The sequence below is a fragment of the Pristis pectinata genome, chromosome 2 (assembly GCF_009764475.1).
Source record: "Pristis pectinata isolate sPriPec2 chromosome 2, sPriPec2.1.pri, whole genome shotgun sequence".
Classification (NCBI taxonomy): Eukaryota; Metazoa; Chordata; class Chondrichthyes; order Rhinopristiformes; family Pristidae; genus Pristis; species Pristis pectinata.
Window position 1 is genome coordinate 40,305,163 of NC_067406.1, and position 16,730 is coordinate 40,321,892.

The 16,730-nt window shown below is 39.5% G+C and overlaps 1 protein-coding gene across 5 annotated transcripts in view; it reads left to right on the plus strand.

Annotated features, from left to right (window-relative positions):
• The window catches only part of LOC127579698 (talin-1), a 180,622-nt gene that overhangs the window by 63,596 nt on the left and 100,296 nt on the right, over positions 1-16,730 (plus strand). The window lies entirely within an intron of this gene.

The window sequence follows — 16,730 nt, forward strand, 5'->3', positions numbered from 1 at the left end:
TCAACAAAAGCTAGCTAACAAGAAATTCTATTAACTTATTAGAACATTCTACTGACCTCAACCATAGCATTCCCCTTCTTTTTCATGAGGATTAAGGAAAAATAATTGGCTTCTTTGACACAAGGTTAAGACTCCTACTGCTTGCTCAAATTGTATTTTAGCAGTTTTAAAACATTGCTTTAAATAGCTTCTGAGAAATGTGGCTGTTTTCTGGAGCTAAGCTTCTGCATTTTGTCAGCTTCTCCAACTCAAGGGTGCGAACTTCCTTAACTGGTACAGCTGCATGTCATTGAAAATAGCTCAACCAGTGATGAGTTTTGAATTAATTCAACAAGTTCATTCCTTGGCTCTGTTAGATATTAAAGGATATGTTCTAACTTTTCAGTCCTTCTGACTTGTGCTGTGACAAATATGCTGGTGAATTTATTGCATTGGGCACATTATTGGTAACTAGAATGAGATGAAGAATGAGGTTTGCATTGGCAGACCTGCTAGAGGAGAACAGTAATGCAGACTATGTTTGTACATGTTTTGATGTTGCTTAATAGTTGGTCTTGTAATAGTTTGAATTAATTATTCTGTAGTTCTGGTGATTAATGTTCAGCAACTGAGTGCATTCAGTCTTTAGGTGTAGAGTCATAGAGCACTGAAATGGGCCCTTCAGTCCACCATGTTCATGCCCATTTCTGCCCATCTGCACTAATCCTATTTGTTCCCATTAGAACCGTATCCCTCTGTGTTGCCTATGTAAGTGTCTGTCTAAATACCTCCTAAGCATGGTAATTGTATTAGATTCCACCACCTCCTCTGCCAGCATGTTCCAGATATCAACTACAAGGAACTGTGCAGAGTCTGATGTGGCAGCAGGAGTACAGAACAAGTCACAAGGGCACCAACTTATATTTGTGTGGGAACTTTAATGCCGCAAACATTCCAAGGCACTTCAGAGGAGTATTATTGAGCAAAATTTAATGCCAAGCCACAACAGGACACTGACCAGATGATGTGTGAGAGAGAGAGGTTTTAACTAGTGCTTTAAGGGAGGAACAAGGTGGAGAGATGGCAGCCTGAAATCTTATCCTTGTTTCTCTCTCCTTTTGATGTTACCTGAGCTGCTGAGTATTTCCAGCATTTTGTTTTCTTTTATTGGAGCATGTGCGATTGGGAGTAATGTATCAGCATGGATTAATGGACCCAAAACAGAGTAGGAATAAATAAGCCCTATTCAGTTTGGGAAATTGTAACCAAAGGGGTAATGCAAGGATTGGTGTTAGGATCCCAGTTGTTCACAATCTATAGTCACTGATTTGGTTGAAGGTTCCAAGTGTAATATATTTAACCTGGCTGATGATACAAAGCTAGATGGCTGTGTGGGCTGAGAAGGGCACAGAAGCAAGATAGACAACCAAAATGTACGGCTGAGGATGAGGCAGATGGGACATAATGTGAAGTCATTCATTTTAGTATAAATTTGAAGGCTATTGATGTTCAGGAGGACTTGAATGTCCTTGTATATTATTCATTGAAAGTTGTATAGATACAGCAAGCAATTAGGAAGGCAAATCTCAGTCTTTATTTGCAAAAGTGAAGGCGACTTATTAAAACCATATAGTGCCCTGGAGAGAGTGCATCTGGATCTGGAGAGTGCATGATGTACCTGCCCAAGGATGGATATACACATGGCAGAATGCAACTGATCAGATTGATTCTTGGAATGGGCTATTAAACAGAAATTAAAGATTGATATTTTTAGTTTTGAATCTCACAGAAATGTACAAAATTGTGAAAAGTTATTTTTAATCAATTTAATCTACCACAGTTCAGATGAAGATGATAGACAAAAGAAGGTCATGTAGCCCCCAAATTTGCTCCACAGTTTAATAAGATCAGGATTCACCTAATCTAGCCTCAGCTCCACTTTCCTACCCGTTCCCCTGTAAATGAAAAATCAGTCCACGTTGAACATATTCAATGACTTAGCTCCACAGCTTCCCAGGGTAGAGAATTCCAGCACTCATGATCATCTGAGAGAAGAAATTCCACCTGCCTTTGATAGGCAACTCCTTATTGTGAAACTTTGTCTCCTAGTTCAAGATTCCACCATAAGTGGAAATATTTTCTCAGTATTTACCCTGCCAAGCTCTGTCAAAATTGTTTCAATAACATAACCTCTCATTCTTCTAAATTCCAGTGAGTATCGATTCAACTATTGCTCATAAATCTGTTTTCATCTGAGGATTTAATCTAGTGAACTTTCTTTGAAGTAAATCCAACCTCAATATATTCCTCCTTAAGTGAGGCAAAAATTGTCTGCAATACTCCAGGTCTCCCCAGTCCCCTGAATGGGTTCAAGACTTCCCTTTTTAGTCCTCTGTTCCCTTTGCATTAAGTGTCAATATATCATTTGCCTTTCAAATGTATTATATGCTAGCTGTGTTTATTATACAAAGGCACTTGGATCTCTTTGTTCAGTGCCATTCTAGTGTCTCTTCATCAAAACAATAGGATACTTTTCTATTCTTCCTCCCAAAATGGATCACTTTATTTACGCATGTCATACTTCAGATTTTTTCCTCAGTCACTTAATTTTTCAATAATCCCTTGCAGATTCTGTGTGTAATCCTTACAGCCTATGTTCCTGCCCACTTTTTTTAATCCTCCAGTGAATTTGTCTAAAATGCACTTGGTTCCCTCATCTAAGTAAGTGGTTGAGGCATAGATTCTTGTGTCAGCATACTGGTTCCATTTTTGCCACCCCAAAAAGGCATGTTTATCCTGATTTTGTTCGCCAGTGCTCTCTCCACACTAACATTAACCCCCAGTGCAAAGAGATCTGAGCTTTGTATGTATAATTACCTCACCTATTATCTGTTACCTTAACGAATGCCTTCTGGTAATCCAAATACACTACGTCCATTTATTTTCCTCTTTATCTACTCTGCTTGTACCATCTTAATGAACTTTAATAAATTGTCCGAACAGGATTTTCCTTTTATAAAGACACATTGTCGCTGCCTGTTTGTATTTTAATTTTCTAAATATCCTGTTACTGCTTCCTTAGTAATGAATGCTGGCGTTTTCGCATTGACAGATGTTAGACTAGTTGGCCTGTAGTTTTACGCTTTGTTCCCCTGTGTTTTTTTTTGAATAGGTGTGTTCTATTTTGTGAAAATCAAAACAAAATGCAGAATCTGGGCATCTGAAATAAAAAAAAATGCTGGAAAAACTCAACTGATCAGGCAGCATCTGTGGAAGGAATAGCAGTTAATGTTTCGGGCCTGTGACCCTTCATCAAAACTGGGAATGAGAGAGGTGCAAGTTAGTTTTCAGTAGGAGAGAATTTGGGGGAGGGGTGGGGGGGGGGGGAAGGAGAAGGAGATGCCTGTGATAAAATGAGTTGAAATGGCTTATTCACAGTAATAACCAGTGCTTTAAGCTGCTTTGGTTTGTGTAATGTGTTGTAATGGTAAAGTTGTGGGACTTGTAGGATTTTAAAAAAACTGAGCCAACATGATATAAAAACAAAATTCCCCTTGTTCTATACATTGTTCCCCCACCTCCTCTCCTTCTTGAAAACTAACCTGTGTGTATCTTTCTCTCTTTCCCATTTCTGACAAAGGTTCACAGACCTAAAATGTTGACTGTTTCTCTTACCACAGATGTTGCCTGACCTGACTTCTTTCAGCATTTCTTGTTTTGTATTTGTGGTTTTCCGACTGAATGGGACATTGCTAGAATCTATGGAATTTGGGGAAAACCATGATTATTATGTTCACTAAATCTGTCATCACTTCTTTATTGGATCATTTAAGACCCAAGGGTATAGGCCATCTGATCCAGGGATCTTGTCTGTGTTTAGTCTCAGTAGTTTGCCTAGTACCTCTTTAGAGAGAATTGATAGAAGTCTCTGCCTCCCTTGATATTTTTCTACTACTTTCTGCAAGCTTTTAATGTCTTCTGTCATGAAGGGACAGCAAATCTACTTGTTTTAGGTCTCCCATACATTATTTTCCCAGTCTCATCCTCCCAAGGACTGAGTTTTATATATGTAAGTATAGAGTACAAAAGCAAGGAAGTCATGTTGAATCTCAATAAGACTCTAGAATGGCCACTCCTGGATTATTGATCTATTGACTGTTGATCTATTTTCCCAATCTCCTTTGGCCAACTCTGCCTTTATAATAATTGGAATTTCTGTTAAGTTTAAGATGCTAGAAGTTGATACATCATTTTATGATCATTCTTTGCAGAGAATTCTTTGTTATGAAATTATTAATCCTGTTTTAAGATGTGTGACCAGATCTAAAGTGGCCTGTTCCCTAGTTGGTTCAACAGCGTATTATTCTAAGGAACTGTCCAGGATATATTTTGTGAACTTGTTGTCTGGCATATCTTTGTCAATTTGATTCCCCCCCCCCCCCAATGTTTATGAAGATTAAAATCACCCACGATAATTCCAGTACCTTTCATGCAAGCTCCCTGTTATTTCTTGATTTGTATTTTGTCCTGCAGTGTAGCTGTGGTTAAGAGACCCATTGGCTAATCCCACCAATGACGACTTTTCTTTGTGGTTTCTTGCCTCAACCAAAACTTATTTTAATATCTTGATCTAATCCAGATTATTTCTCACTACTGTACTGATCACATCCTTTATTAACAGTCTTATATCGTGGTTGAAAACCTCTTGTTTGTGGAATATTTTTAACTTGAATAAAGAGTATGTTGATAATATCAGCAAAAGTTTTCAACATTTTTTTTCTCCTGAAGAATCTTAGATCATTTACTTAGTTCAACTTAGAAATGTTAGTGTTGCATCTGAGTAATAATCAATGATCTGCATCTTTGTTCAAAGGATCTTTTACTCTATCAAATGATAGGATACAGAGTGTAAACATATAACCACAGTTAAACCTATGAATAGTTACTTGCACAAGTGTATAACTATGTATTGAAATGAGTGTATTGTATTGTAGGACAAATTGGAATAACCAGACCTTGGATATGCATTAAATGGTGAGGCATTTATGGTGTTGTGTAGGTGCTGAGTTGTACAGCTGTGACGCTAGTATGGAAGTAGCAGTAATTTCAAGTACTTACATTTTCTAGGTACCCCTTCACTTGAGTGAAACCTTTACTAAAGTTTACAAGATCCTAACTTTATTTTTTTTCTTTCCTTCATAGAATATGAAAATTTACTGCCTATCTCTTGTTGCTGAATAACACAATTACTTGTCAGCTTTTTCAAATTGCATTTTAGAGTCAGTCATGTACTTGTGGATCTGATGTTGAGGATAGACCAGGCTGAATTTCCTTTCCAGAAGGCTCTTGACGGCTATGTGGTTCTTTATGATTAGAAACATAGAAAACCTACAGCACAATTCAGGCCCTACGGCCCACAAAGCTGTGCCGAACATGTTCCTACCTTAGAAATTACTAGGCTTACCCACAGCCCTCTATCTTTCTCAGCTCCATGTACCTATCCAAAAGTCTCTTAAAATACCCTATCATATCTGCCTCAACCACCGTTGCTGGCAGCCCATTCCACACAGTCACCACTCTGAGTAATAAACTTACCCCTGACATTTCCTCTGTACCTACTCCCCAGCACCTTAAACCTATGTCCTCTTGTGGCAACCATTTCAGCCCTGGGAAAAAGCCTCTGACTATCCATATGATCAATGCCTCTCATCATCTTATACACCTCTATCAGGTCCCCCCCCTCATCCTGCTTCGCTCCAAGGAGAAAAGGCCGAGTTCCCTCAACCTGTTTTCATAAGGCATGTTCCCCAATCCAGGCAGCATCCTTGTAAATCTCCTCTGCACCCTTTCTATGGCTTCCACATCTTTCCTGTAGTGAGGTGACTAGAATTGAGTACAGTACTCCTGTACAGTACTATTGTCTTGTACTTTGTCATATTACTTAAGCTAGCTTTTTAATTCCAGATTTTTATTAAACTTACATTCCCCAGCTGCTATGAAAGGATTTTAGTTTGTCTCTCCATATCATTTAGTTGAGGCTTCTGGATTGTGAGTCCAGTAATACAGATATTTTGCTATCATTCCCTTAATTGGAAATAAAAGTACATGTTCAAATTTCCAGAGTACTGTAAAACTAGTGATTGGAGCACCAACACTTGAATCAGAAAGTTGGTCTTCCTTTGCCAAAAACACAGTTTCTGCCAGAATACCTAAAATAGAAATTTGTCATTACTTTTTTTTAAAAGGTACCTTAACTTAACCAATTTATCCTAACGTTTTGAGTCTGTAAAGTGTAAAGACTTTGGGAATGTCTTGCTAAATAAAAAGATTATTCAAGTGCAGCAGATGAAATCATTGATTCAGCTTATTTCTGGGGATGTGATTTTGTAACTCCCTTTTAAGCTTTGAACCCATGGGATTTGAATAAGTTTGTGACCTCGTATTCATTAAATTTATTGCTGGATTTCCTGCAAATCCTAGTTATTCAGAAAAAATGGGATAGTAACTGATTTTATTCCTGATCAGGGCGTCAAACATGGAGACGGTAAACTGGCTAACAATTGTCATAGTATTTTAGTGATTGGAGAATTAGGAAATCTCGGCATCTTCTGATAACACCAAAACTAAGCAGTATTCCGGGTCTGGTCTCATTAATTCCCTATATAAGACTTCCCTATTTAATCTTTCATCTCATCTGCAACAGGAATCAATATACCATTTGCCCTCCCAATTATTTGCAGTACTTGCATGCTAACTTTATTGTTAATAAATTAGAGGCCCTTGATTCATATGTTCCTAAAACTTAAGGAGAAAATCAAGGTGGTATTTTTCAGGGTGTAGTAAGTGATAAGGGGCAAAGAAGTGGCTTAGAATGAGGTGTCAAAATGTAATCAAGGTCGAGTGGTCAGAGCAACTTCAACACTGGTAGTTAAGATAAAGCGAGTAGTAAGAAGTAATGTTAAGTGGGGAGTCTTCAACCGATAGGAAGATTTGAGGGACAACTTGATTGAAATGTAAGAGGTCTTGACAGAGACGATATTTGGTATTGGTTTATTATTGTCACTTGTACCAGGGTACAGTGGAAAAACTTGTCTTGCATACCGTTCGTACAGATCAATTCAGTACACAGTGCATTGAGGTAGTACAGGGTAAAAACAATAACAAGTGTCACAGCTACAGGGAGGTGCATTGCAGATAGACAATAAGGTACAAGGTCATAACAAGGTAGATTGTGAGGTCAAGAGTCCATCTCATCGTATAAGGGAACCGTTCAATAGTCTTATCACAGTGGGATAGAAGCTGTTCTTGAGTCTGGTGGTATGTGCCCTCAGGGTCCTGTATCTTGTGCCTGATGGGAGAAGAGAGAATGACCTGGGTGGGTGGGGTCTTTGATTATGCTGGATGCTGGCTGCTTTACCAAGGCAGCGAGAGGTATGGAGGGGAGGCTGGTTTCCATGATGTGCTGAGATGTGTCCACAACTCTGAGGTTTCTTGCAGTCCTGGGCAGAACAGTTGCCATACCAAGCCATGATGCATCCAGATAGGATGCTTTCTATGATGCATCGATAAAAGTTGGTGAGTGTCAAAGGGGACATGCCAAATTTCTTTAGCCTCCTGAGGAAGCAGAGGTACTGGTGAGCTTTTTTTGGCTGTGGTGTCTTATGTGGTTAGACTAGGATAGGCTATTGGTGATGTTCACTCCTAGGAACTTGAAGCTCTCAACCCTCTCGACCTCAGCACCATTGATGTAGACAGGTGCATGTACACCGTTTCCTTTCCTGAAGTCAATGACCAGCTCTTTTGTTTTGCTGACGTTGAGGGAAAGGTTGTTGTCATGACACCATGTCACTAAGCTCTCCATCTCCTTCCTGTACTCAGACTCATTATTATTTGAGATATGGCCTACTACGGTGGCATCATTTGCAAACTTGTAGATGAAGTTAGAGCAGAATCTGGCCATGCAGTCATGAATATATAGGGAGTAGAGTAGAAGGCTGAGGATGCAGCCTTGTGGGGCACCAGTGTTGAATAATCATGCTGGAGGTGTTGCTGCCTAACCTCACTGATTGTGGTCTGTTGGTCAGGAAGTTGAGGATCCATTTGCAAAGGAAGGTGTTGAGTCCCAGGTCTCGGAGTTTGGTGATGAGTTTGCTTGGAATTATAGTATTGAAGGCGGAGCTGTAGTCAAGAAACAGTAGTCTAACGTGGGTGTCTTTACTGTCCAGATGCTCCAGAGATGAGTATAGGGCCAGGGAGATGGCATCCACAGTAGACCTGTTTTGGCGGTAGGCGAATTGCAGTGGGTCGAGGTTGCCTGGGAGGCTGGAGTTAATGTGTGCCATGACCAGCCTCTCGAAGTACTTCATGATGGTGGATGTCAGGGCCACTGGTCGGTAATCATTAAGGCATGTTACCTTGTTTTTCTTCGGTACAGGGATGATAGTGGTCTTCTTAAAACAAGTGGGAATCTCAGATTGAAGCAGGGAGAGGTTAAATATGTCTGCAAATACCCACACCAGGTGATCAGCACAATATTTGAGGACACAGCCAGGGACATGATCTGGGCCAGATGTTTTCCTCCGGAAGACTGATCTTATGTCCTCAACAGTGACTACTGGTTCAGTTGCATTGGAGGCTCTCAGGTTGGGTGGTGACAATCCACTCACCTTCTGTTCAAAATGCACATAGAAAGCGTTAAGCTCATCAGGAAGGGATGCGCTGTTGTTGACTATGTTGCCCGACTTCGTTTTGTAGCCTGTTATAGCATGTAAGTCCTGCCACAACTGATGGCTGGTTTGGGACTCTATTTTGAACCGGTATTGTCTTTCGGCATTCCTGATAGCTTTTCGGAGGTTGTATCTCGATTTCTTGTGGAGGTCTGGATCACCCGATTGGAATGCAGCAGTCCTCAACTTCAGTAAGGAGTGGATCTCCTGGCTCATCCATGGCTTCTCGTTTGGGAACACCCGTATTGTCCTCTTTGGTACACAGTCCTCATCACACTTGCTGATAAAGTCCGTGATGGTGGTGACATACTCATTTAGGCTGGCAGCTGAGTGTTTGAACATGGACCAGTCCACTGACTCAAAACAGTCGCGTAGAAGCTCATCTGTATCCTCAGACCAGCACTGTACGACTCTCTGTACTGGATCCTTCCGTTTCAGTTTCTGTTTGTATTCAGGGAGGAGGAGCACAGCTGGGTGGTCAGATGTACCAAACTGAGAGGGAGGGGTGGCTCGGAAGGCATCTTTGATGGTTGTATAGCTTTGGTTGGATATTAACTCTTGTGGAGGAATCTAGATCTAGGAGACATTTTTAAAAGAAATACAAAAGGTTACCCACTTGTGACAAATGAGGCGCAGATTTTTTTTCTGAATCTTTGGAACTCTTCCTGAAAGGGTGGTGGAAGCAGACTCTGAATATTTTTAATGCAGTGGCAGATAGATACTTGATAAGCAAGTGTGTGAAAGTTTTCTGGGACTTGTATGGGAGTTGAGGTTACAGTCAGATCAGCTGTGATGAATGATGGGGCAGGCTTAATGGGCCAGGGCCCTACTCTTGCTCAAAATTCATATACCCTGTCATGCAGATTCCAGTTGCTTGGATTTTTGTGCACTTCGTAATGGCCTAATGGAAGACCTGGAATTCATCCTCTGATTCAGCACCAGCTTTTCTCGGCTGCTGATTCTGGTTAGTCTTGTGATGCTTTGTCCCTTTTGAAGTAGGCAGGTAAACAAATAAGTCTGTTCATTCAACAGAGCACTTTTGTACTGGTTACAATGCTCTTTTTGTATCTCTGACCAGTGCAGAGCTTGGTACACTGAGATTTGAAATATCCAATATAGCTGCCAGTGTTAGAAAACAGCTTGTTTAATCTTCCGCGATTTGTATAGCAAAACTCTGGTTAGTTCATTATATTAGTCTTAACTGGCTCACTTCCCAATAGAAGATGTGTGAGCAGTGGTGTCTTATAGATTTTAAATGTGTAATATGCCCAAGAAAGCTACGTAGCATATATTAGAACAATTATGATATTCAGGAGGGTACAATGAACAATACATAAAGTGGTACATTAAAATACTTGTAAGTTTGGTGAATAGGACTGCCTCAATACAGGAATTCTTTAATGAAACTAATAGAAGCTAGTTGAGATGCTGATACTTAAGATTGACCATGGCATTCAACTGCTTTCTAGAGGAACAATTATGGGAATCATTGAAATTCAGAGATGCTGCTTTGGAAAGAATTGATAGTTGTTGGAGCCCTGTGCTTAAATTGCTACTTGGACTCTGATCTGCAAAGTAAACTTCAAATTGCAGCACGGAGGCAGTCAGCTCAGTCAACTTGCCTGATCCTGTTGTACCCCATTCACATCTACTCCTACCTTGCTCAGCAAAATGCTGATTTAGAGGAAGTTAAATGGATAGGTCACCAGTTTATTATCCTTTTAGAAGTGCAGGGGGCTTTTGTATATTCTGTGCACTGATACTTATGCTTTGTAGGGTTTCTATGGCTCCAAGCCAATCTGGTTGTTTTGGTTACAGTCCAATTGTTTTGGTTACATTGAGCTTGATAATAATTGGAAGAACTTTATAATTTTTTTTAAAACAAAAGAAAAGGCCAACATAAGTTGTTTGTACTTCTGAAGTGCATCACTTTAGGAACATTCAGAAGTTGTGATTAAGATGTTAAATTAATTTATTGTTTTACTGTACTTCTAATTTCACTGTGTGGAAGTCTTTAATGGAAGGTGACTCACTGCTAGAAAGCATAAAGCGGCAAGTCAGACCGTGGAAGAGTTTCTGTTACTGGTGGCAGTGAGCAACTTGAAAATAAATTGCAGAATGTATGCCTTGGCAACCACTGGTGCAGCTTTTATAATTGTGCTGCAAATTTGGGACTGACTAGAAACTTTGAACACCTGTCACAGTGTACGATTTTTTTCTCTCTACAGTCTTAGTGAGCAAATTTCTGCTGTTTCTGAGCTACAGCAATATTTGACAATACGATTTTGCAAATTGTTAAAGTATTGAAAATCTCTTGGGCCGAAACAAGTAGCACATGGGTTACTGCATTTCCTGTAGTGCACTGAAGTAATGATTAAAATGCAGCTTAACGTACAGGTATCATTTCTGTTAGCAAGAAACAAGAGAATTAAGTCTGTCTCAATCTTGTGGACATTGAAGTGTGTAATTACTCTGAATTGACATCAGTCCTGATTTAGTAATCTTGCTTTTCAAAGCCAGAAGAATTACTGAATTGTTCTGGTATAAAGTGAATATAATCCTGAAGTGCAGTGAAGTGAAGATTTCCTTGTTTAGGCATCATGTTTGGTTAAAAATTCTACTCGGTTTCTTTTAAAATCATAAACACTTTGTAGAATATTCTTGGAATCTCACTAGAGATGGAGAACAGAAGAAAATGGGAGCGGCAGTAGGCCTCTCAAGCCTGGCCCGCCATTCAATATAATCATGGCTGAGCTATGCTGGTCTCCACTCTTCTGTGCCAGTTCTCCATGAGCCTCAATTCCTTGATCTTTCAAATATTTATCTATATCCACCATCTCCATTAAGTGTATCTAATGATCTGGTCGATATTGAATTTGGTTAGGATATTGCAGCACCCTTAAGGGGAGATGCATATTTGTAACTTGATGTAGTCTATCACATCTTTTGACTCTTTCAGTTTTTTTCAACTTGGATGTTTTATCATTGATATTAACTCTGACTTGGGAAAAACAGCTTATGCACAAGTGAGTGCAGAATCTTTGTACGCATTCAAGAGCCATTGGACCAGTTTAATTGCAAAATTGATCAGATCTAATAAAAGGTGCACCTGCTGTATTTGGTTTTCGTTTAATTGCATGGGAAGGTGAGTCAGAAATAAGTCTCTCAATATTTCCTTCACGTTGCCATGTTCCACGTCTTCCTCCACATCCCCTCAAAACAAATCCCTTCCCTCTGACAGTGAATTTATACACCTGGTGGGCAAGGGCAATAGATACTAAAGACTGGACAGTTTACAATTTATATTTGTGACCAAAACAGGGCAGACTAAATTCAGCAAATAAAAGCACAATTCTGGAACCACTCGGGTCAGGCAGCATCCGTGGAAGGAGAGAGTTAATATTTTGGGTTTGAAAACCTTTGTCAGAACGGTGTGATAAAGAGTCTTGGACCTGAACCGTTAACTCTAACCATTAGCTCTGTTTCCATTTTCATAGATGTTGCCCGACCTGTTGAGTGTTTATGACATTTTGTGTTTTCATTTCAGATTTCCAGCATCTGCAGCTTGTATTTAAATTCAGCAAAGCTGCATCACTGGAGCAGAATGATTCAATCATTGCTCGGCAGCTTAATGAATTATCGGAGAGAAATTGTGCAGCAATTGCAACCCACATTATAAATGAAACAAACATTTACTTAATTTCTCTCTTGCAGAATATGATGGCACCTGCAGTATATTCAAAACCTCAGTATAATGAGGCATGTAATATCGGGGTTGCATTGTACTTCTGGAGCCCTTCCAAAATTTGAATATATAATACTCGGCTTTTGGGACCAACCACGAGAAATTTAGTGCAATGACTAATGTAATTGACCCTTGAGTCTGTTAGTAGAATTTTCTGATTGGGTTACTTTTGGCTTGTGGCTGACCTTCATCAGTTTAATAACCAGCTTAGTTTTTTTTAAAAAGAAATCTTTCTCTGAAATGTAGTTTCCTCGATGTTCAGCACAGCACTCATACAGAAGAGACAGACAAGGCTATCTTTGGCTCCTTAAAACCCCAGTAGCCAATATTACATGGTGCCTTCCCCTGCACTCAATTTAGGATGATCATATCCCAATGCTGGGTGGTACAGTTATAAATCAAAAAGTCAAAACTAGGCTTAAAAACAAAACACATGGGAAGAATAGGAGATATTCAGTAGAAATGCATTGTATAAGTAACATATATAATGGTTATCTTAGAATTGCACATTCTGGCTAATTGTGTAGAGATATCTCTTGGCAATACTCCACGAAGATACTGCCATGTGCATTTCTCCTTTACAACAAATCACAATTTTCAGAACATGTAGGATTATTCTTAACATGGAAAATGCAGTTATAATATATTCTGAGTCCTGATGACTTTTGTATGGCCCACAGTGAACTAGCCAGCAAAGCAGAATCTAAATTGTAGGAATTAGGATTTCAGAAATGTTAAGTATTGGTTTTTTTTCCAGGAATATCTGTTATGATCCCAGAAAGTAAAAATATAAAAGTTAGTTGTATTGCTCAACTATGGTTGAATAATGCAGAACTGTGAAAATTTTCTGATCGAAGGGAATTTTCTCCCATGTTCCAAGAACAACCATTTATCATCCAATGTCAAAGCTTTAGTGACCTATAATCAGAAAAACATAATTTGCTACATACTCATTTGCAGGTTTAGTTTGCAGTAATTTTCAGTATTAGAACCCTGCTATATTAACAAGATGCTAAATATTTCATGGTTCATGTTTGCTTGTGGTTAGTGCTGAACTACTTTGGCTGTCTACTCTTTCTGCACAAATGGCAACAGTGCTGAAATAAATTACTGGATTGATCAAGACTGGTGGTTGCTAAGACCCTGTGAAATGGATCTTGCTGGCTTCTATCTTTAATACATTCAGAAAGTTTAATCTGCTATTGCAGTTGTCTCTGACACATTTGCATGCCCAGAATTGGTGCTATAGCATTGTGTGTTATCAAAATAACATAGATTTTCATTGCACACCTTTTAATAGTTCAATAATTTCTGCTTGGTTGCTTTCACAGGAGAATGTTAATCAGGCAGAAAAGAAAATTTTAAACTGTTCTTTCTCCTGTCTTCACTTTTGAATTTGTTTTGTCTGATGTAGACTGCTCATCGGGGTTGAGGGTGACCTGCTTTCATTGCGATTGTGTCCTGTGACCGAGGCCAATGTGGGCATCACAGACTCTTTCACCGATTGGGGTAGGCAGATCCTGACAGAGTGGGCATGTAAGGAATTTGTGAGGTGGTGCACTACTTCTGCCACTTACACTGGGCTTCTGTGTGCTCTTAATGCACAGACTCGTGGTTCTCAATAACAGCCCGAATGGTGGCACTCCACTTTGAGCAGTCATGGTCCAAGGATTCCAAAGAGTTAATGGGGTTACAAATAAAATGCTGGAAGAACTCAGCAGGTTGGGCAGCATCTGTGGAGGGAAATGGGAAGTTGAAGTTTTGGGTCAAGACCCTTCATCTGGACTAAGTAAGTGGGGTTGTTATTTTTATTTCAAGGAGGTTTTGATCAGATACTTTTCTCCATCCACCTGATAATATCTTCCCATGCCAGAGCTCAGAGTAGTGTGTTTATTTCAGGAGTCCGGTGTTGGGAGTGCAATCCAAGTGTAACTAGGGTTCCCATATGGAATGTTGTCCTGGGAGAAGACAATGATGTTGGTTTGCCTAGCCTTCCAGAGAATTTGGAGGATTTTACCCAGAGATGGCATTGGTGGTACCTTTCAAGTCCTTTGAGGTAATCTCAGAAGTGTGTAGGAAGAGGGCAGGGGGTTACTGCTGCCTGACAAAGCTTGAGTTCGTGATGGTCTGCAGTTTTGATTTTCCGTCACATTTTTCCTCAGTCAACCAAAGGCTGTGCTAGTGAATTGAAGGTAACAGTGAATTTCATTATTGATATCCACTTTGCTGAGAGATGGCTTTTGAGATGTATGAATTGGACCATGTTTTCCAGGGATTTGCTGTGAAGCTTTATTGTTGCAAGGCAGGTTGGTGGAGGACCTTGTTCTTGCAGATAACATCCTGTGGGAGTGGAGCTAATCTTCAGAACCAATGGGGAAACTTTTCAAACTATGGTGACGCTACTCCTGAGCCAAAGTCAGCTGAATCTTGGTAGATGAGCTTCAGTATGCAGACTGATTACATTTTGCATGTCCAGAGACTGAGCTCCAGGTCAATGTTAACTTGACCGATGAACTGTATGAAAGGATGTGCCTTGCACTCATCCTGGTGTACCTTGTTATTGGAACTCCAGTTTGAAACAGCACAGTAAGTAGTTTTGAGGGAGCCATTATCTTAATGATGAAATTAAGAAGTTGTTTACCAAACCGATGGAAATTGTTCTAACAGCGAACTAGTATGTACAATCTAAAGTAAGTCCCACTGCGCTGCTTTGTTCTTGTAGCCTTAAATTTGCCCAGTTCAAATACTTACCCAGTTTTCACTTGTCCTTAATTAATTGTTTCAACCCTTCCCTACAGCTAAGGTGGTTCTAGCTCCCTCAAGTTTCCCATAAATTTAAGTTGTTGATACATTGCTCAGAGATTTGTGTAAAACAAAACTTTGTTACTCTAGTACTCTCTGGTCCTGTTTCTAAACCACATCTGTTGGCCATTTTGTTTTTATCTCTTACTTTGGAGGAATTTTGTACTCTACTTCCTATGCCCTCCATATCCATCAGCAACTTTCCATCTGAAAGCTGGGAAATAGTGGAGAGACTAACCATCATTATCCAAACCCTTTCTACCCTGTGTATTGCTGGAGGATGTGAAAAATGGTCTTAAAAGAGAAAATAAACAGAAGGAGCAACTACAAGCCAATCACTGGTACTGGGCAAATGTAAATATGAAGGGATATTATGTTATTGTTTGGAATGGCATGGATTAATCAAAGGCACTCAGTGTAGATTTGTTAGGGGATGGCCATAGTTGACTCTCAATTTTTTTTTTGAGGAGGTAACAGAGTTGATGAAGATGGGTAGGTAAGTGGCAAATGTAATTCAGTCCAGGAAAGAGTTGGGTAACAAACTTGGGATGGGCATTCAAGATAAAGAATTAATAAATTATTGTAAAACGCTAGGATATGAAAAGGAGCAATGGGGTCTTAAAGTGCATGATCATAGATCCCTGAAAGTAACAGGGCTAGAATATAACATAGTTAGTGTGACAAAAAGTATATGTTTCAACATTGTCCGAGACATTGAATGGAAAAGCATATGGTGGTAATGCTGAAATCTGGAGAAGTTTTGTCTTAAGTTGCATGGAATTCTGGTCACATTCCAAGGCACTAGAAGAGGTATCAAGAGATTTGAGAAGATTTTTCCAGTGCTTGAGAACTTTTAGTTATGAAGAGAGATTGGCTAGAGTGCAGTAGTTTTCTTTGAAACATGAGCCTGAGGAGTGATTTATCTGCGGTGTATAACAATTAGGCTTGGATAGGGCTCCCTTAGTCTAGAGATCAATGACTAACAAGGTATATGGATGAAGGCTAATTGCTGAATTCAAGGGGAATTGAGGGAAAAAAATTCTCCTTGGTAAAATTGATTTGGGTATCTGGAGCTCACAGCCTAAAAGAGTGAAGGCAACAGAAATCTTCATCACATTTAAAGAATGTATGGATGAATAGTTGATCTGTGGTAGTTTGAAGCAATATGGATCAGGAATTGGGAGATGGAAAGGTCTAAAGATGTTATTGATGACATTGATGTAATGGACCAAATAGCCCCTCTTTATTTTGCAGATTTCTGATTCTGCATGCATTTCCATTCCCATTCCTATTTATTTCTTATCCTAACATGTACTTCCTCATTAACTCAGCTAATTGCATTCATTTGTTTCTTATCTGCAATCCTTGCTGTTTATCAAATTCTCTCAAATTTGTATTGTCAGCAAATTTTGAAATTGTGTTTCCTATGCCCAAGTCCAAATTGTCTATGTATATCAAATGCCTACTAAAAGTACATG